General features: G+C 34.9%; 1 protein-coding gene across 8 annotated transcripts in view; it reads left to right on the forward strand.

Annotated features, from left to right (window-relative positions):
* The window catches only part of LOC129240080 (solute carrier organic anion transporter family member 74D), a 149582-nt gene that overhangs the window by 92688 nt on the left and 39835 nt on the right, over positions 1 to 17059 (forward strand). For 6 of the 8 annotated variants that reach the window (XM_054875561.1, XM_054875557.1, XM_054875564.1 and 3 more), the window contains one exon: positions 10176 to 10360. The exons of 1 other annotated variant lie outside the window; for it this stretch is intronic. The gene's annotated coding sequence lies outside the window, so the exon portion shown is untranslated. Of the gene's footprint in view, positions 1 to 9865; positions 9940 to 10175; positions 10361 to 17059 lie in introns of those variants that run through there. One more of the 8 variants, XM_054875565.1, reaches the window with a different exon arrangement.

Here is a 17059-nt window from a genome sequence, read left to right on the forward strand (position 1 = left end):
GAATATGGTTGCATCTCTCGCCAATACTCAAAATGCATAAATGCTGACAAAATAGCAAAACGGCAGACTCGGAGTAGCAATTAAGGTACTGCAATATAAATGTACATATGTTTGCATGTATTGAGAAGGGTATGTGTGTGTGTATGTGTGCGTTTGCGTATGACTGTATAGACAAAGTGCATGTGCGGTATATTTGCTTGCATGGCAGACGGGTATACATATGTACGAGATGTAGCTTTAAGACTAGCACATACTCTTAAAATGCCGTTTACAACAGCAACTACAGAGAAGGTTGCCGCAGAGCTGGAGGTGCATGTAAACCAGGTGCAATTGAGAGTGAAATGAAAATGAAATTGATGTTATGTTGTTGCTATTGCTGTGACTGTGACTGCGAATGAGGAGGCGCGACTAGTGCTGACTTTGTGTGGGGGACAACTTTTGCTGTTGGTAGGTTAGTGGGGGCGTATACGTGAAAAACTTCTTTCATACTCTTTTGCGCGCAAATAAAAGCGAATGGAATTAGTTTGGAGATACATATGTACTTATTTACACATGTATGCGCAAGTCGAACTATGTATGCTCCAATATAAGGGTAATTATACACTGTACATATCTATGTATGTATATAAGTATATTAAAAATGTACATACATATAGCTCGGTATGCGTGCGATTTTGAACTAAGCTTAATTTTTAATAGTTACATATTTTACTATTACAGTACATACTAAATATATATTTACTACTTCTGTTTCTCTCCTCTCTTTTGTCTCTGATATTTACATAGCGTTTTTTATTTTTGTTTTTGTTTTGTGTACCCAGAAACGCAAACACAAAGATTTTGTCTACTTTTTAGCGTCCATGCAATACGTTGCAATTGCACCCTCTCTACATAAATCCTGCACTCTCCCTCTCAGCGCTCAGACCTCTTGACACATGGGCCATTGCTCACTACTCGCATTATTCCCACTCCCCTCTGCAAAGAGAAATATTTGCAATTATTGCACTGCAGTTGCACACCAGCTCCTGTTTGTCAATATTTATATACATGTACATAACATTGTGTGAATGTATTGAATATGACGTGCATACCATGTATGTACGCAAGTGTGTGTGACGCGTCGTGTGAGTGACCTATCTCAATGCAATTGCATGTGTCGTTTACCATTTTTAAGTTGTTCTCATTTATCTTCACTTAAATTGACGCAGAGTGCATTGATGTTGTTCTTACTTTTTATTGTCGCATAAGTAGATATAGTGTGGTTGTAACTCTGCGCGTTGTAGTTGGTAGTAGTATGATTGCATGTGAATTGGTTTTATCGTCACACAACTACATATTTGGTTTGTTTATAAATAATTTATTATTCAATTCCTCAGTATGGCAAATACAATTGCATGTCATAACCATGTAAATATGTATATACGCATGAGTGTATATGTTTGTATATAACGATTTGTCTTTGAGGGAATCATATCGTCGAAGCTGCGGCCAAGTTTGGCATAGCGAGCGGAGTTTGTTTTTAGCACAAATATGTCCCGATTTACACGAGGAGACATCTGGAAGGGAGACACTGGAAATTCTCTTTTGATGTTTCATTCGCGTACACACGGGCAAAAATGTTTCCGCGACATTTTGGCATTTAATACTTTAGCATCGTCTGGTTCGGATGTATTCTAGCAGTTTCTTAAATATATGAATGAAAAATGCAAACTGGTTAAATAATAAATAATTTGTTGTTTTTTTTATTGAAATATAATAGGACTATGAATAAGTTCGTGCGGTTTTACAACAGATGGCGTAACTTGATTATTATTCCATCGATCCACATTTCCAAACATTCATTGGAGAGCTACTGTCGTAAGGCACAAACGTCAGTATAAGTTTTTTATTTGAAGCGTAAGCAACAATATTTTTACCACACTTGAAAATGTCGAATTTCGTGCCAAATAATGTGTTTTTGCGGGGAATTTTTTAATATGAAGAAAAAAGCAGCCGAAAGTCATCGTATCTTGGTGGAAGTTTATGGTGAGCATGCTCTAGCTGAGCGAACGTGCCAGAAGTGGTTTGCACGCTTTAAAAGTGGTGATTTTGGCTTGGAAGACGAAGAACGCGAGGGTGCGCCGCCAAAGTTCATGGATACCGAATTGGAGGAATTGCTCGATCAAGATCCGGCTCAAACGCAAGAAGAGGTTGCAAAAACTTTGGGAGTTGATCAATCAACCATTTCCAAACGTTTAAAAGCCATGGGAATGATCCGAAAGGTAGGCCATTGGGTGCCGTATGAATTGAAGCCAAGAGACGTTGAACGCCGTTTTATGGCATGCGAACAACTGCTTCAACGGCACAAAAGAAAGGGTTTTTTGCATCGAATTGTGACTGGCGATGAAAAGTGGGTCCATTACGACAATCCAAAACGTCGGGCAACGTATGGATACCCTGGCCATGCTTCAACATCGACGTCGGCGCAGAATATTCATGGCCTGAAGGTTATGCTGTGTATCTGGTGGGACCAGCTGGGTGTTGTGTATTATGAGCTACTGAAACCGAATGAAACGATTACGGGGGATGTCTACCGACGACAATTGATGCGTTTGAGCCGAGCACTGCGAGAAAAACGGCCGCAATACGCCGATAGACACGACAAAGTTATTTTGCAACATGACAATGCTCGGCCACATGTTGCACAAGTGGTCAAAACATACTTAGAAACGCTCAAATGGGATGTCCTACCCCACCCGCCGTATAGTCCAGACCTTGCGCCATCCGATTACTATCTCTTCCGATCGATGCAACATGGCCTGGCTGACCAGCACTTCCGTAATTACGATGAAGTCAAAAAATGGATCGATTCGTGGATTGCGGCAAAACCGACCGAATTTTTCACAAAGGGAATCCGAAAAAAACCGCACGAACTTATTCATAGTCCTATTATTTATAAATTCTTATACTTGAATAAAAAAAAATTAAATTAAAAATACTTCATATGTAAATAATTAACTTAAAATTAACTTGAGTATCTAGAAATGCAGGGAAAAATTAGAAATCAACATAAACATATCCCATAACTATTTTAAATTATACCTACTTTACTAGCAAAAATAATCGTGCATTTCCCAAGCAGCGTTCGGATGTTTGTCATCGTTGTTATCTTCCGTTTGGTTGAAAACCAACACATAACTTAGAACTTTCTTCCACAAGAGAAGAAAACGAATGAAGCAACTGTCAAAAATTGCTTTAAGATAAGAAATACGAATAAGAAGAGCAAAGCGTGTCGCCGAGTACGGGAGACAAAATCCCTTCTCTCTTCCCCGACCGTCCTTCGCCCTTGAACAAAATGTTTCCCTTCCAGATGTCTCCTCGTGTAAATCGGGTCTATGGAGCATCAGATTTTAATTTTACAACTGTGTACATGAGTTTTTGTTTCAGTTTTAGTACAGTTATTAGGCAATAATAAAAATAAGAATTGTAATTGATTTCATCTTTCGTACAAGAATAATAAATAATTAAATTGTTAAATTGTTTTACCAAGAATAATAATCAATGCACCCAAGTTTAATAACTACGTTTTAATTATGATTACTTATTAAATATTTAATTAAGTAATTAAGAATTATTATAATTTAATAACTTTTACTTTTAAACTATTTGTTCAATTTAAAAATCGAAGCATTTAATAGTGCAGATCAAATTACCTTAACTAACGGCATTTAAAAAACTATGCTCTTAGTAAATGCCCACATAATAAAAGGTGTATTTCACTACACTTCTAACAATTGACTATATAGAAGAAAATAATCAATTTTAATATTCCAAAAAGTGTCCATCATGAAAAGTGATAAAATTTAATAAACAATTCTAATTTCTGCTTAATTACCACCTCAGTTGTCTCCATAGCCTGCTCTTCTTACAATTTCGTTTAACAAAGTTTCAAAAATTCTAGTAAGCGAACTACGCGAATCGCCATTTTTACAATTAAATGTAACCTCTGAAGTTCAATATAACTCCTTAAAATTAAAGTAATTACTTCAAAATTAAGACAAGTAAAATTATTACTTATAATAAAATTTAAGTTTCTCTCACGTGACGGCAATGACGTGTTAAGTGTTTATTGAATTGGACTGCAAGGGTACAAAATGAAGTGAATGTGAAAAAGACAATCCTTTTAAGATCAGATGTGGAAATTATTTATAAATGAATCGACTCTACGGAGTTCAACGATAAGCAATAATAATAATAAAATCAATGTATGTATGTATGGAAACATTGAAATATGCGATTGCCAAAATTTGCAAATATACAGGTCAAGTTTTAAAAATTGCTAGTATGTACCAACACCAATTCAAAGGACGTATTTCAAGAAAGTGCGTATTGACTTACACATCAAAATGTTTGCATAACTTACCGTTAATTTGAAAATTTTTATTTATATTTTTTTTTGCGTATAACTTCAAAAATATTCACCGGAACAATATTAAATTTTGTGTGTGTATTTTTAAATATATGTACATTAAGAAAATAAAATAAAAAAATCGAGTTTTTGAAAATCCTAACTGTATATAACCCCTTAAAAAAGATGACCAGAAAATTATCTAAAAAAAAATTTTAATTTTATCAATTGAATGTAAAAAGAAATAAAAAGACTTTCTCAGTTATCTCTTTTCCCAAAATAAAAAAATGCATACATACGTATTTATCTATCCACATACAGTGGATCACAGCTTATTTCATGCAGTTTCAGCTTATGAGTGCGGAAATTGTTTGTTTAAGTAGTTCTACAGTTCATGAAAATCGGATGCAAAATAAAGGCCGATGTGCCACAAATAAAATTTTTGATGAGCATTTAATTCTTCGAAAAATAAAAGAATCACCATTGCTATCGGCTCCAAACCTGCTAAACGAAATTCAGGAGAAGTGAGCAAATCATGTTGCGTCGAAAAAGCGCGACGGGTACTACGTGAAAAGGACTTTAATGGTCGAGTTGCACGAAAAAAGCCATTCATAAATAACAAAAAACCCATTGAGCCGAGTTGCCTTCGCCAGAGAGCTCCAAATTAAATATTTTGATTTCTGGAAAACGGTAATATTTTCTGATGAGTCCAAATTGAACCTATTCGGCTCAGATGGAATGTCTTACGTCTGGCGGAAACCTAATACAGAGCTCCACAAAAGTAACATAAAACCGTCTGTGAAACATGGCAGTATAATGGCATGGGCATGTATGTCAGCAGCCGGAGTAGGAAGTTTAGTGTTTGTCGAGGGTGTTATGGACAAAACAATGTATCTCAATAATTTAAAAGAAAATCTACTCCAAAGTGCAGCGAAACTTGGAATACCTCAAGATTTCCGTTTGTATCAGGGCGATGACCCTAAGCATAAGGCGGCAATCGTGCAGACATGGCTCATATGGAACTGTCCGTATTTAATGCAATCACCGGCTCAATCACCTGACATGAATTTCATCGAGAATTTATGTTCATTACTGGAAACAAATATCCGCACACATCACATAAGCAATAGAGATCAGATAAAAACCGTAATTTTGGAAGTGGGGAACAAAATCGGACCGGAAGTTACGAAAAAGCTAGTGGAGTCAATGCCAGAAAGGTTAAAAGCTGTTAATGAAGCCAAAGGATACCACACAAAGTACTAAATCATTTTTAATCATTAGTTTAACTTAGATTTAAGAAAAAATGAATACTGCATGAAATAAGATGTGACATAAAATTTTGAATTGTTCTGTGTTTTTTTTTTTTATTTAAAGCTTAAAAAAATATATGAAGTACCTTTTTTATACTGAAATTGCGAGTGAATTATTTGATATCCAAATTTTTTCAAAAACGGCTTTAGCTTTTAAAATACAGCACTCGAAGTTTTAGTAGTTCGCCTGCATGAAATAAGCTATGAGCCACTGTACCTATTAATATAGATATTATAAGAATAGGTGGCGCTTACACTCTTTTTGGGCGTTTGGCCGAGCTCCTCCTCCACTTCATGGCGTACGTCTTCATGTTGTTCCACAAATTGAGAGACATACAGCTTCAAGCTAATGCCGAAAGGCAGATGGTTTTTTATTAGGAGCTTTTTCGTTGATCGCTCCCTTGGAATTCTAGCCACATGTCCCAGCCATCTAAGTCATTAAGACTTAATAAATCTTATTATAGTTTCTTTCGTGTCAGTGTTTTATACATTCTTAATTTTTGCTCACGCGATAATATTTTAGATCTGAGCAATTTTAGATTAGCCTTATAAGCTTTGTTGACTGTCCGTATTCAGTCATTGATTGCTACCGACATGGCTTGGTTGGCGGATAATGTAATGCCCAATTAGGTGAACTCGTTTACACATTAGAATATGTATGCCCCGCATATCTCGTTATTGCCCTATTATTTGTACTTACGGCCTTTCTTCACACTGCACGAAATGTCTAGTTAAGTTTTATTAATTTTTTAAAGAGTTTGCTTTCAGTGGACTGTTTTTACAAACATAGTCTTATCCACTTTGGGACGAGCTCTGCAGGACAGCATACATAATAGTAGTTCGTTACGAAAAGACTCGACTAGAAGATAGATGCAACTTTCGACAGACTGCAGTAACCGAAGTTGAGCCTAGTGTTCACTTACAAGTACTGCCGAGCCGATTAATTCATTGGCAGTAGGCGGCTTAGTGTAGTTAAAGTCGCACTCTGAGTGGCATAGGCTTTCGTTACGTGCTTCTCGTAAAAACCAAAAAACAATATCATAATTTTGCTACTTAGAATCATATCTAACATTATTGTAATTATTTATAAGTAACCCGAAGTAGATAGTTTGATATGAAAAAAATATTAAACATTTGTTTGTATAATATGTATAAGTATATACATTTGTATGCATTCGTATATACATATGTACACACACATTTGCAACGAATTTGTTTTATTGTTTTCGTTGCACTAGTGCATGCAAGTCATGCACTCCTTTTTGGCTCAAGGCCTTTGATAATTTTGTTTCACAATTGCGCAAACTCATACATTTACTCGTGCACACGCCGGCACGGCTACACGCAGATACAATGCCCGACTTGCAGTGGCAGATACTTATAGATATACACAAACATATGTATGAATTTAGGAATGATTACATGCAACCCCAATCGATAGTGACTGGTTGGAAACTGTAAAAGCGGGAGTAGAGTGGCAAGCGACGTTTCATATCGGCAGTCAAGCATTTAGGCCTGACAATAAGAATATTTCCAGCGATTGAAATTAGTACACGTACATATCCATACGTGTGTATATGAATATGTAAGTATATTTTTGGCAAAATGAATATTAAGGTTGCCACAACAAAGACTGCAAACATACAATACCCGCGTAATTAAATTGCGTGAATGGTGTTCTCGCTTTTTTTTATGAAAACTCACATGATTATACACATACACGATTATATATCTACACACATACACATGTACGCAATACGTATGCACTTTTATTTTTGCGATTACTTCTGTTTCACGCGGATGTATAATATGCAGGCCTCCTTATAGGAATTTAACTTATCGTCAATCTCATTTCCTATTGTATTTCAACGATTCTTCAAAATATTCCTTTATCTAATTTAAGATAGTCTTCTATGTCAACTTGGATTTCGTTCTGAACTCGATTAATAACGTTGCAGAAGTGAGCAAGTGCTGATAGCGGAAGCTCGTCTTCTGCGGTCCAACCAGCTTTAATGAAACAATTTTGTATTGCCTGTGGACTCACTTGTTCCCACGCTTTGTGCATGAAATAAACAACATCTAATAAATTGATTTTGACAACTCCATAGGAGAATTTGTCTCTTCTATCCGAAACGAAATGTGTTTTGAAAATAACGATTTATACATGAACTTAAAATTCTTTACAACGACTTGATGAAGGGGGTGATAAAACGCTGTTGTGTTTGCTAGGAGAAAAATAACTTTAACATTTTTTCAATTTTAGATCGCGAGGAAGTGAAGCCGCATTATCTAGAAATAGAATGCCGCTCCGCTCTTGGAGTTGCATTTTTCTACTGAACTGCACGAGAAAATCTGTCATCAAATCAGACGTTATCCAAGCCTTCTTGTTTACTCGCCACGTACCGGGTGAATTGTTTAAACTCATGTTGCGAAATGCCCGAGGTCTTGCAGATTTCCCAATAACAAAAAGGCGTTCTCTTTCTCCAGCCATATTGACGCAGTTTAAAATCGTAAGCCTATCGTTAACCATTTTTCACCTGCACATTTTCCCCCTTTTAATGCAAATGCTTTATCGGGAAAACAAGCCAGTCCATCTGCATTGTAAATTTTTCGCGAATCGAATCCTTCAATCAAATATGGTACCTTGGAGTGCCTTTATTTCGAGCCATCACTAAACATTCGTAGCTCAATTTATCAATATTAAGACCTTTGGGCTTTATAAAACTCATTAAAAACAAGTTCTTCGTATTTACGGGATCCCCCTCTATACCTCGTACAAGTGTTATTGTATAAGCAACAGCTGTACGAATAAGGTAGACAGTAAACGTAAAAACTATACTGTAGGATATCCGGTTATGGGAAATTAAAATACCCTTTGGGGGTGGAAAGCAAGTGTCCGTTAGAAGAGAGTACACTGTATTTTCTTAAATATATACCTGGCCACGCAAAATTTTAGGGGCCCTCGCCATTTATTTATTCCACATCATGATATGTGATCCCGTTAAGCTCATTATTTAAGAGAGCAAGTTTGAAATTCATATGGTTCCCCCGGTTCTAAGAACAGAAATCTTATGAGATCCCACCCAAGTGAGTAATATTTATACTCTGAAACTCACAGCATCTAAGCATAAAAAAGGGAAGGAGTTTTACAAACTTACGCTCCACAGCTGTACCTCAAAGAATGTCTGCACAGAAAAGCAACCTAATGTGATGTAAATAATCTCAAAGGATGCTTTGATTATTCAGTGTGACGTCAAATCCACAATTTCAATCAAGAACTTGATGGAAAATAGTTACAGAAATAGTCTGCAGATCAATTTCAATGCAGTTGGTAACTTTTTGGACTAATCTTCATAAAATTTTGAACTGAAAGTATCCCAGTTTGCGAATGCGTACTCAAACGATGCAACTAACTATTCTCCCAATAGATTATAAATGGTATTCTACCTCAACTCAATTAAAATACTTACTATTATATACAGAAGTATGTACATATTTATATAGGGTGGGCCACTTAACAAGTAGTGAGACAAAAAGTTAGTTTAACATCTGCGGTTTCAGAAATGGGTGAATTTACGATTGAGCAAAATGGTGGATTACTATTAAACTGGAAGCAATTAGGTTCTAAATTTTCTCTAAAGAGAAGTCTCATCCGTGCAATTTGTACGTGCACAGTTTCACGCACTGGATACAACAACACGTCCTCCTGCTGGTACAATGCACTCAGTCGAACAAATTGAGGCTGTTCTCACAGTTGAACACTTCACGTACGAGTATACATGCATAGGTACACCTTTGAGGCGAATTTTGAACAAAGACTTCGATTGACGCGCACTGCAAAGAAATGATTAAGATGAAATAGTCTTCCATAATTAAACGTAAAGATTGTGCTTTCAAATAAAAACAAGCACCAGCTATTTAAAGTTTTAAACGTTAGTTGGCCCACCCTGTATATAAAAATTCTCATACCCTTAGATTTACATGCAACAATCAGAAAAAGGCGCGAAGAATGGAGGCAGAACATGACCCAGTTTTGTCGGAAAGTTGCTGCTGTTTTATAATCGCATTATTGCTTCTATATATGTCGGTCGTGCTCGTTACACCACAACCCAACAGCGCAACGACAACTGGAAAACAACTCGACAACAGCTTGAATGTCATTTCATTACTTTTCAAATGTAAATGTAGTCAAGCAAGGGAATGCGTATACATAACAATACGCACATAATTACACTCATACACGTACGTATTTATAAAAAACATGTGTGTACGTATGTTCCTACGTTGTGTATAGTATATACATAGCTCATATACAATAATGCACAATTATTCCTTATATTTTTACATACACTTACCCATCTTCTGAATGTGCACTGCACTGTAAATATGTGCATGCTTAAAATTTATGTAAATACATATACAAACACATACTACATATTGTGTATATTAAATGATCGTTTACCGTTTGTTTTTTACAGAACTGCAAAAATTGCATTTAATGCCTGCAAACTCAAGAAACTCGTACACACATACACACACTGCACAAACAGCAGGCCTACAAACAGCAACTTCGTGCTACTTCATGTCGCCTGCATTTAGTTAAACTCTACTAGAAATAAATTTAAAGGAGAAAACAGGAAGAAAAACACAAAAAGGGAAAAAGGTGAGTGAGTCATGGTGAAAAGTATTTGCATATGATTTTTTCGTCTACTTTTTCCAAAGCAAATTGTGTATAAGCATGTGTTTAAAACTCAATACTTTTATCTAGTATACCATAAAAATCACGCGTTGTATAAGTCATGCGTCATTGTGATTCCAAACACATATAATTACTGTTATGACAAAAAGTAAACAGAAAGTAGCTGTCCAAAAACAAGCCGATAAAAAATCTTATAAAATCCTTCTCGATATTCATTATTTTGTATTCATACCTACAAATTATTGTCGTTTCGATTTTGGATATGCACACACTTACATATGTTTTGAGGTAAATGCATTCAATATTTGGTGCGTGTTTAGCGCAGTCTATTCACCCACAGCACGTAAATTCATGGAAGCTTATTAAAAGTCACGCAACTTTATTCAACTCTTGACGCAAAGCATTGCATTCATAATTTTTCAATGCATTAATATTTATAAAAAGGAAGAATGCATTTAAACTTTGCCACTTAACATTCATAAATAGTATTTGGGTACTGTGCTTGCCCACTTTATTGCATATGTGCGTTTGTGTCTAAACTCCGATATTTAGTAACAAATTTAAAAAACTCGAAGCTAAGACACTAGCATAGAGATTTAACACTAATATCTTTTCAAAGCCTCGAGCTAGTACGCCGCCACTATGTGGCTAAAGGGATACTACAATTTTGAGTTTAAGGAAATACCAGGCTCGGTGATACCTTTACTGGCGTCTCCAAAACTGGTTCTGAGTTTATGTCGGAGAAAATTAGTATAGGCTTCACTTTCCTTTGACAAAATATGGACTACATAGCGCGGCATATGTATATAGAAATCCAGGTTTGTACGTATCTTCAGTGACACCCAAGCTGAGCTAAAGACATTAATCAACTGTCTAACTTCTTCAAAACTATAAAGTTCAGAAAAGCAAGTCACGGGCTATCTGCGTGTATGTCGGTAAATATGAATAGAATATTTCACCATTTCGGTAAAGTGAGCTCTGTCAAAGGTTTCCTGCCGTTCCAAACCCTCTAATAGCCAGTTATGAAGTTCGGTTTATGTGTTCATATCGGATATTTCTCTGAAGCTGTTGGCCGGTTACAAGCCTGTCGACTGTGAGGCTGCCGTCTTGCTAGATGAAAGAAGCTTTCACACGTTCCACCTGCAATGTGTTGAAAAGAAATATGTACAGTATGTTCAACCAATGCGTTACCGGAAAAATTCAAACTAAGAGTTCCGCTATACAAAAATTTAAATGCTGTCAAATATATGTATATAAAAGTTATTTTTGATATGTTGTTAGATATGTTAAACTATTTCTATTTATCAATACTCTTCTAAAACATGTTTGCCATTATTTTCTGCTAAGCTCCCACCTTTAAATGGCACCATAGGAGATTAATATATGTACATATGTATATATTTATCTTCTCTTGGAATCCAATCTTCCACATTGTCAACCACGATACTGGTTGCAAGTTAATGGAACGAACCAAAACTAATACATATATTCGCACTTCATGCATATAAACGTTAGTTGTAGATTATTACTTTTATATTGATTCATACAAAAGGATATAAAAACTTCGTTATCGATGAAAAAATTGGGTTTGGACTATCTGTCCGGTAGGACACGCTTAGTGGTGACTATATCGATTTATTTTTTTAAACAATTAGAGTTACTGAAGTAAAAGTGTACCTTTTTCTTAAGAACAAAATTGCGACCTCGCAAAATGCTTGAGAAATTTGTTTGACAAGTTTTTTACACAAATTTCCACGACTGCACAAATATTCCATATCACTTCAAACCATCAACCTACTTAAATTATAAGTTTTTTATTGAAAATTTTATTATATCTGAAATTGTCTGTTCTATATTTACCGAATTGCGATGATTAACATCTCCATAGATTCACTAAAATTCTAGGAACGATCGCACATCAATTTTTAAGGCCGAATGGAACATTTTTAAGAACTCAAGCAATAAACAAGCACGAACTTTCTAAAAATGCAGTATTTTTATTAATAAAAAAGTAAATATACGTACATATGTAAGATACAATCACATTAATTTCAGCTCTTAGCATATAATTACGTACACATATGTACATATGTATTTATTACAAACTTATTTTTACATATGGACATGTAGAAATTATTTAGAGCACATACATAGTTGCACAATTTCATATTGGAATGTAAAGCAGTAGCTTATCGGCATCAGTAAGCAGCACTGTTTATCAATATAGAGCTGACCCGCAGCACGGAGCAAATGCTCTTTAGGCACACTCAAGGGTTTTAATTTTTTCCCCAACAAAAAATGTAGGTTTGATACCAGTATTACAAAATTTTAGAATTTCCTGGTTCAGTTCGTTAATTAATGGAAAATAATGTTTTCAATATTACTACTGCAAATCATATCGCTATCATGTAAATCGCAAGGCTGTTTGAATTTTTCTGAAGGCTTTTCTGCCGAAGCCGCACCGAAACCGAACCATAATATTTTGTAGCCGAACATAACCAAAGCCAAAGTTTAATCGTTCTCTAGTAATAAGTAAAATAATAATTATCATAACAGCGAGCAATGAAAGAATCCATGTGTACCAAGCGTTTCCATAATAAAAATTTAATGCTACACAGATTCGCTAAGGACTTAATAAAAAATTGTCTTGGGCGTAAATAAGTCGAATCCAACTGACTGGGCCACCTACATGACCAACATATGCTCATATTCTTATATACTTATACATACAATTTTATATGTATGTACATATGAATATTTATGCGCAGATATGTAAATTTTGTATTCGTATAAATACCTGATGTATACCTATTATACATGCATAGGTTCATTACTTTCGTATGATTGTTCAATATACATACATAAGTATGTATATATGCATGTATTTATTTATGTATGTACGTTTGTAAATAGATACTTGTGAATGTTTGCTGCTTGTGTTGTGAAATTTCGAAATGATCTTTGCATATTTATAACAATGGCTTGACAATGGTAAGATATTTCGTCTATTGATTTACATTTCTTCGACGCCTTGCCAACATCGTCGAGTTAAGCTTTGCCAAAATCATTAGATCCATAAATGGGCCAGTCATGCAAAAAATTGTGTGCAAATAGATATGTTCGCAAATATTTGCTTAAAAATATTAACGATTTTGTTATTGGTGTAGCAATCAGGCGTGTATGTAAGGCCGTGTATTTGGTCAACAAACGAGCTCGTGTACAGAGTACAAAAAGTGTAAATAAAAATAGAAGTACTTGGCCAAAAATACCAAAACACTTGATGACAAATTATGAGAAATTTCGACAAAACTTACGGCCATACATATTTAAATGAAAATATTATCCCACAAGCTTGGGTGTACATTCGTTAGATTTTTGTTTTATAGGAAGCCTCAGTTGGTCAAGAAAAAAATTGTTTTTTGCATGCATTTCGTTCGAAAAATACTTATTGCGGAGTTGTCGTGAAAACATGCAGGCAATACTGACAATTAAATAACACTATATCAATAATATTTATGTCGAATGTAAAAGAGGTGGGGAGCAATTCTTGTACCAAATTTGTGCGGCGATTTATTATTTTGGGTCTATTATTTACACCAAATTTGAGTAATTTTGCTTCATTATAAGCCGATATCAGGGGTTTCTCTTTTTTACCGTTAATTGGGAGATGAGCGTGGTTACTGAAGGATTTCGCCGATTTTTTATCACTCTGAGTATTTTAGTATATGCTGCCAGATGTACCCGTTATGTGAACAAAATCAGAATACCCTTGGGCACAAGCATGCGAGTATAAATAAAAAATAGTTTAAAAAAACTAAAAAACACGCTTTTATTGCCAATCGAACTAAAAAGTATAAAATAAATTTTAATGACAAAGAGACCTATAATGAAGTAATAGCAAATCGACTGATCAGTCACAGTCAACTACCTCAGAAAAGAACTATAACAAAAATTAAGATACAAATAGAGTAATTCAAATTAGAGTTAAAAGCGTTAAATCTGCACCGAAGCTTGCACCTCTGTCTTCACTGACGGTTCTAAGATGCAATCGGGAGTCGGAGCAGTGGTTTTCTTTAAATCAAACAATTTATCTATCTCCTTTAAACTGCCGAATACTACTAGTGTTTTTCAAGCGATCCTGCAGGCATCCAAAATGCTTAGGGAACGTCAAGCCGCGATCAAGGCTCTGACGATGCCATGGTGCAGAACGAATCTAGTAAACTCCTGTAAGAAGGAGATCAAATCTCTTGGGTGTGCAGGTAGCATTTCTCTGACATAGAAACATAGAGGGAAATGAAGTTGCTGATTAACTTGCCAGGAAGGGGATTGAATTGGCGTCAGAGACCTCCAACCCGGGCATCGGGGAACTGCACAAATTTTTTCTCAGGAAAGAGCAGAAAAGATGGAGCTCCATTTCTTCATGTGCTATTTCGAAAACCCCTTGGTCCCAGTACAATATACGAAGGACTCAGAAAGTTCTTTGGACTCCTCGCCATTCAATTTCTAAACTCGTAGCTGTGTTTCGGCTTGAAACTGTGGGTCCCTCCATTTGTGGAATAACATCAAGACGCACACCGCAAAGAGGAGGAGAAGCTCGGCCAAACACCCAAAAAGGGTGTACGCGCCAAATATATACATATAGATAGTTTAATTGTACTTCCTTTTTTAATGCCTATTAACCTTAAAATACATTAAAATTTGTCCTCTTAACCTATATGAATCTGTTATATTTATTGACTCAATGAATAAATAAATAAATAAAATTGATTATTTTTCCATATTTATTAACCATTAGTTGTGTTAACGTTTCGGCTGTTATTGTTAAATTATTTCATTTACTTGGTTATTATTTACTTTACGGCCCCGGTGCCAAAATTCGTCGAATGAATATCAATCGAAATGGCAATATCAGACGTTTTATTGCCAAGATTTATTTTCATGTCCTATTTTGTACATTTCTGTTAGTGAAATACTGAAATAATTAACAAGTTAGAATATTAAAACTCCTATTCCTTTTAGAGATGTTGCGACTAAATAGCCCTTAAAAATTAAATAGTTGAAATTCTGCTTTTAATTTGTAAGTTACGAGTTCGCATCAGTTTTATGACTTACGTCAATAACTAAGTGACCTATTAAATTGTATTTACCGACTTCCCGCACACAAATTTAATATATGTACATATTTATTGACACAGCAACTTCAAGTCAATTGTAAATTAATTCGAAAAGGTAAGTAAATACAGTGAATTTACACACGAATTTACCCAATAAACAGTTTTGTTCGGTCTCAAGTTGAGGAGCATTTGATAACTAATCATTTCCCCAAACTTCAAGTGTTGCAACACAAATGCGTGTTAATTTGCCTTTGACACCATTTTAAATTTTAATAGGGGATTTTCTTTAGTTCTCAAATTGAAAAAGATCATAAATCTCAGCTCTATATGAAGGAAATGAAATCCATATTTATTTATTTCACGAAATCAAGAAAACAAGATGACTGTCAAAAATTACACAAACATTATTTTAACAGAATGAATTACATGACAGCATTTTTTGCATAACAAATTTGTCTATATCTGCTTGAAACCTACATCCGTCAGTTGTATTATTTATAACTGAAAATTTCTATTTTGAAGTCATCAACAGTATAACAGAAAATCTGCAGATGAGAGCAAAATGTCATTGATAAATAACGCTAAGAGTATTGGACCTAAAAAGCTTCTCCAGAGCAGTCAGTGAATGTTTCAGAGGTTATACTATACTATCAATTGTGTCCACACAACACCTTCCGCACAAATAAAGTTGCAACCATTGCAGGAAAACAGGGTGAAACCCAAACGAAGATAATTCATATCATAAAATTTTGCAAGCTTTGTGTAAATTCGTGTAAATGCAGTCTACTTCTTGCATTGCTCAGAAGGCTCTTATCTAATATTCATTAAAAATGGCGAGCTTAAATACTACGGACAGTCCAGAAACGCATCCATGCTGATTGCATGAAATTAGATTTTAGTGGTAAAGGCCATCTTTTTTTGATAATGGTTTCAAGTTTAGAAATTATTGAGAGCTTGGAATTGGTCAATAATTACTTACTTTATTTTTATTGCCGCTTTTAGAAATTGAGGATATATTTTTTTTAATTTTCAGTTATCGGTGAAAAGTGCTTATTTAAGATTACTTTTAGAGGAGAGATAACTATAGGACTTTTATTTAGAAAAATTACTGAAACCCCAACAATATCAGGCTGTAAGGAGGGTTTTATGCTTAAAATGACATGCTCGACCTCATCATCTGAAAGACTTGAAAGAGTTGAAGATTAATTTAAAAACCGATGTAAAAAGCGATAAGAATCTGAGTCATTATCAGTCCATGCCTTGCCACTGATACGTAAAAATACGAAATTATGAAAAGGAGCTAATTTTTATGCATGAATATTTTGGTTCACGCATAAAAAAATAATTTGCTACTCTACTGCAGCTACTCATATTGTCTAACTATTTTAATTTGCCAAAACATAATACAATACATTTATTTCATATATTACGTATACTATACATAGTTTATCACATGTGTGGGTACATACATACATATACAAGTATTGTAATAAAGTTGATTACAAACATTTGAGAGAAATGTAAGAAAATATTACAAATGATAAGTAAT

This window comes from Anastrepha obliqua, chromosome 3, assembly GCF_027943255.1.
Source record: "Anastrepha obliqua isolate idAnaObli1 chromosome 3, idAnaObli1_1.0, whole genome shotgun sequence".
NCBI classification, from domain to species: Eukaryota; Metazoa; Arthropoda; class Insecta; order Diptera; family Tephritidae; genus Anastrepha; species Anastrepha obliqua.